Raw genomic sequence first — 5,975 nt, 5'->3', positions numbered from 1 at the left:
GGCTAAAAGAAGCTCTATCATAAATTCACTATTTACGTCTCCCGGTGTCGTGCTGGTTTTGCCGTAAAACTTCGACGGGCCATAACTTCTTTGTTATAACTCGGATTTCGATGCTCTTTATATGTACGAAAACCTTGTAACATATAATAAAACTTGGCTGAGATTATTTATTCTTAATAATCTTTTGTCGAAAGGTCATTTTCGACCCCTATTGCCTCTAAATTGACTAGCCCGGATCTACGGGCGTTACACCAACACCATACAAACATAACCATATCATATAACCAATACCGAACAACATGCATAATGATTCATCAGCCTGATTGGACCGCCTCACAGGCCTTCAGTCTATCTGGACTGCTCTTCGAGCCTTCAGCACGGCTGGACCGCCACGTAGGGCCTACAGTCTATCCGGGTCGCTCGTCGGGTATGTTGGCCTACAACACAAAGCAGGACCGCCTCAACCCAACCCCCAATGAAACAAACATGTGCACAAAAATATCATACGCTAGTACATATCATATAACAGTCAAACCGATCTAACAGATCACTAATCATTGCAACATCCCAATAACCGGGATACAGACCTAACCGGCGACTAACTTAGCATTATCATATAACCAGGACAATCATGTGCACTTAGATATCATATAACACTAGCATGTATATAACAGTCAAACCGATCTAACAGATCACAATTCATAACCAGGATATCGACCTAACAGGTCACTACCATATCATTATCCTATAAACTAGGATACTGACCCAACCAGGTTACTAAGCATAGTATATCACCATCCTAACTACCATGATGTAAATCAGTAAGCATAACATGCAATAATCCGAATACAATCCATAAAGGGATGGCCTTGGTGCCTTAGACCCTGTTGATATAGTGAGGATAACTCACCTGACACTGTTGAAGTCCCGTAGACACAATCCTACACTGCTAAAGTTCCGCAGACTCAATCCCAACTGTTGGATGATAGATTCTCGAACTATCAACACCAAAATAACACCCAATTAATAATTGGGTCCCAACACATAACCATAAATGCATCCTTCGATAATTAGTACATTACCCCAAGGTTGGCTTTATTCAAGCCCATGTCCCAATCCATAGGCCCAAAGTTAACTGGGAATCAAAGCCCAACATAAGGCCTAATTTTCCAAATTGGGCCCAAGCCTATAAATGGTCTTATTCTAAGGCCCAACACCATATAACCATTAAGGCCCAAACTATGGTCCATCTTCGGCCCAATTTTCCAAATTAGGCCCCACTCCTCATATAGGCCTCACCTCAAGGCCCATTAATAATCCAATCATCAAGGCCCAATAGGAAGGCCCAACAATAAACCCAAGTGAAATTAGGTTTTCACATAAAATGACGATTAAGGTTAAGTGTTTCTCACTTAACCCATTAAGGACTTAATCCTCTAAGAACTTAATCCATTAAGTCCAATATTGCTTAGATTAATCTTTGCCAATGATTATTATTTAATATCTCAAGTTATTAAATAATTCTCGTGTCCCGGTTAATTTCCCCAAATTAGGGTTTATTGGCATTAGGGTTTTTCCAACCCAATACTAGTTCATTAGTCCGTTGGTTAGACTTTTATGTCACATTGGGCGTTATTGGCCCATTAGGGTTTCCTTGATTCCACATTGTCCAGACATCTCCCAAACGAGTCAAACACAACAAGACAAGCACACCGCCACCCGACAAGGCGGCTGGTGGTGGTATGAGGTGGCATCCACCACCTGAGGTGGTGGTTACGGATTTTCTTTCCATTATCATTATCTCTCATTACATGTTATAATTATTTAATTAAGAAAATAAAACACATACACTAATTGATAAGCACACAAACACGCCTGACCAGCCGTGCGGCGGCTGGCGGTGGTTGGATGGTGGCAGCCACTACCTCACGGTGGTGGTGGTGGCCTTCCTCGATTTTTCCGGCCAACCCTAGTCACACACAACACATACAATAACAGAAACCACCCCTACACACACACTTTTGCATGTAGAAGGAATCCGACCACCCACCTGGTGGTGTGAGGCAACGGTAGCGGCGAGGAAAGCGGGCAGCGCAACAGCTAACGTCGGCGACGATGGTCATATCGAGATCCCACTGCAACAGGTCTGGCCGGTCCTTTCCATGACCACAGAACCGGTCCAAAGTCCCGTGATGTGGATCTCCGGCGTCCCACATGAATTTATTCTCTATCCCCAACGTCCGGCCATGGCAGTGGCGTACATCTGCTTGTGAGCAACAACAGTGGCGACCTGAGTGACTACTTCCTGACCAAACAAAGCGCTAATGGTGGCTTCGTTCTCAGCCATGATAGGAGCAATGACGACTGGTGGCTCTTCGAGCTCCTGTAACGACCAAAAAATTCCAACCAATTTAAACTTTTCGAAAACAACCCGATTTCATTAAATTATTACAAAAAGGTTTTCAATACATTTATTATCAGAGTATTCCCATAACCATAACATAAAACATAAACACGAGGAACGGTACGATCATGCCTTCGCCTTGCCACGGTCTCCTAAAGAACCTGAAAAACATTAAACCACAACTGTAAGCCCGAAAGCTTAGTGAGATACCCCCAAAATACCAACCACATATACCATAGACGTATAACATGTCATATCATAACCGATCACAGAACAACCATATATATCGGGTCTACTGTGTGACTGGTCCGCCGTATCGGGCCTTCAGTTCACCGGGTCCACCCTCCAAGTCTGGTCATGTACCTTGAGTCTGCAGTGTGGTTGGCCCGCCCGCACCGGGCCTTCAACCCACCTGGTCCACTCTATGAGTCTACAGTATGACTGGTCCGCCTGCATCGGGCCTTCAGTCGGCCTGGTCCACTCTCCGAGCCTCGGCATGTCTGGTCTGCCCTCGTGGGTCCTACAACCTATCCGGAACGCTCGTTGGGCCTTCGGAATCACCAGTCCGCCTTGGGTATGTTAGCCTACAGCACAAAGCAGGTCCCGCCTCAACCCAACTCCAGTCCAAATAACCATGTGCACATAAACATACAATCGTATAACAGTTCACAATCAACAATCACAATCAACAAGTCGATCGAACAGATCACATAACATATCACCCTAACCAGGATACCGACCTAACCGGTCACTAGCATAGCATCACCCTACATATCAGGATACCGATCTTAACCAAGTCTCTAACAAATACCATCCTAGCTACCAGGATGCAAACATATCAAAGCAATAACATAACAAAAAATACCCGGATCTCAATTCGATAAAGGGCCGGCCTTGGTGCCTTAGACCCTGTTGATATAGTGAGGATAAGTCACCTCGCAATTGCCGAAACTCTGAACTGAAGACGCCGATTCCCGAATCACCGACTCACCGAAAATCCCGAACTAGCCATCATAACAAAATAATCATTAAGCCAAACATACATCCACTTATCGGGCCAAGGCCAAAGTCCAAATCTTCTACAAAGCCTAATATTGGCCCAATTTACTAAATTGGGCCCTCCTCATCAAATGGGCCTAGATCCAAGGTCCAATAATAATTGGGCCCAAAAATACTCTATCCATAAATTTCTAATCATGGCCCATAAACCAACAGCCCAATAACAGCCCAAACTCTAAGGCCCAAAATGGAAATCCAACAAGGGGAGTACGTTGGGCGTACCCTCCTTGGTACGCGGGGCGTACATGCTGATTCGCAGCTGGGGATCGGGGCACTTATTCACTACGCGGGGCGTACTCAAAGGTTACGCGGGGAGTAATCTTGTGGCTCAACAAAATCATATAATGACTTGATGGCTTAAGCTCTTAAGCCCAAACTTCAGATCCTTAGACCAAATATGCCTAGGATCCATAAAGTCTCGAACTTTATCACCTGGGATGTCCATAAAGCTCTTAATCTATGGTCTTAATCCATTAAGACCTACATATCTCACACATGGAACAACCACATCCCTTGGGACCTCATTTTTCTCACTCAAGACCTCTCCTAAGGTCTGAAAGGACAGATAATCTTGTCCAATTTGAAACATGCAACAAGATGAGGACTTTTGGAACAAGAAAGATGTCAAAGCTTCACAATACATAGATCTACACAATATGAATGTTAAGAAAGAAGCTTTATACCTTAAATAGACTCCAAAGGCTGACATCTTTCCAGATCTATAAGCTCCAATCGCTCCTTTCCTTCTTTGACAACTTCTCCTTTCTTCTTCTAGCTTCTCTTTTGCCAAAATAAGCTTTCCAAGACCAAACACACCCAACAATGGAGGGAATACAGTTTCTAGGGTTTCTGGGGGTAAAAGAGTGTATATGGAGGCTTAGGAGGGAACCATTATGTTCCTTATATAGTGGTTGCCCTTAAAATTAGGGATCGGGGTTTCTGAGAGTACGCTGGGCGTACCTCTAGTACGCTGGGTGTACTCACCTTGCCCCCCGCGTTCCTTTCCCTCACTATGTTGGGCGTACGTCCAGCTTACGCTGGGCGTAACCAGCCAACTTCAAGCATGCATGCATGGGACCTTTTTCCACTTTTTCCATTAAGAGCTATAATCAATTATCATCTTCAAAACGCCGCAACTCCTCTACTCTAAACCCACTCCCAATAAACTTTTCATTCACACGAGGGTGGCGAGAAGCCCTATGCTTCTAACAACATACACCGGTCTGAAACCTTCTCAGATAAAACCCATTTCCCATAAAAGGACCAACATTACCCTTTCTCTTAAATCTCAGGGACTCATACATAAATACTTTAAGAACGGGGCGTTACAACTCCACCAAGGGGACAGTAGTGACGGTATAACCACCCGGTAGCGGCAGTGGTGAACAATAAGAAGGGAAGGAGAAAGGGAAGGCTATCGACTTCGTCATCAAGTAGTGGTGCTCGTCGGTTGTCCACCGGCCGGAGGATAGAAGTGAATGGGTGGTGGCGGCTGGAGGAAAGAGGGAGGATGGACATGGCGGCTGGTGCTTGAGACTTAGTGTTAGGGTTTGATAACCGGTTATGTTGAAGTTATATACCCGGTTCCAATAGATCTATCCCATAATGACACTTCTAGTCCCTCCCTCCTTATTCTTTCTCAAATTAAATCCAAATATTATCAATTGACCCTTCCTTCTGAAAATCCTTACAATTTAACTCTAAAGTGTTACCAAAAACCCCCTTGACTTCTAGAATCCTTTTGCAAAATAAGTCCCGAAATTACACTTTAACCCCTGAAATTCTAAATCATGACATTTGGCTCCCCAAAAATCAACACCCCACTACATATTATTTGATTTTGGACTATAAAATATAAAATAATAATAAAAATTACTTCTCGGGTTTCGGGTATTCAATTATTCCATTTGAATAGGATGTTACACAAACCCAAGTAGGGGAAATGACATTTGGTTGAAATAAAGCATCAAAAGGCTTGAATATGGTGCCAGTGGAAAAATCCTCATTTTCTTTCAAGGATCTGATGTCACAATTGTCAAAGGAACAAGTCTCCTCATAATCCAGGAGTTTTTGATCAACGAAATCCTCCTCAAAGGGAGCAAGGATACATATATGAGAGTGGAGAACCTTCTTTCCCATGATCGGTGAAAAGTAAACAAGAAAAATAAAAAAGGATGAGGCAAAAGATTTACCTTAAGGAGACTGATAAACACTTAAAAGGAAGATGAGAAAAGTAAAGAAGGATTGATAACCCTATGCCATATTTATTCGAGATCATAGAGGAGAGAGAAGTGATTTGATGGATAATCATGCCTCAGTAAACAGATAGAATTCTATCCATTAAGAGTTTGAATTTCAATTCCATTGTCTCAATTTAACTAAGTTGTACTCTTTAAATACTTGAAATTAATTCAAATATTTTGTAGGTATAATTTGGAGGCAATTGTTAGGGGTCAAGATCCTGAAACATTCCTAGGATCCCGAATCTTCAAGTGAAGTTAGGATCCTAAAA

The sequence above is a fragment of the Lactuca saligna genome, chromosome 4, assembly GCF_052625555.1.
Source record: "Lactuca saligna cultivar CGN05327 chromosome 4, ASM5262555v1, whole genome shotgun sequence".
NCBI lineage: Eukaryota > Viridiplantae > Streptophyta > Magnoliopsida > Asterales > Asteraceae > Lactuca > Lactuca saligna.
This window is presented reverse-complemented; position numbering follows the sequence as displayed.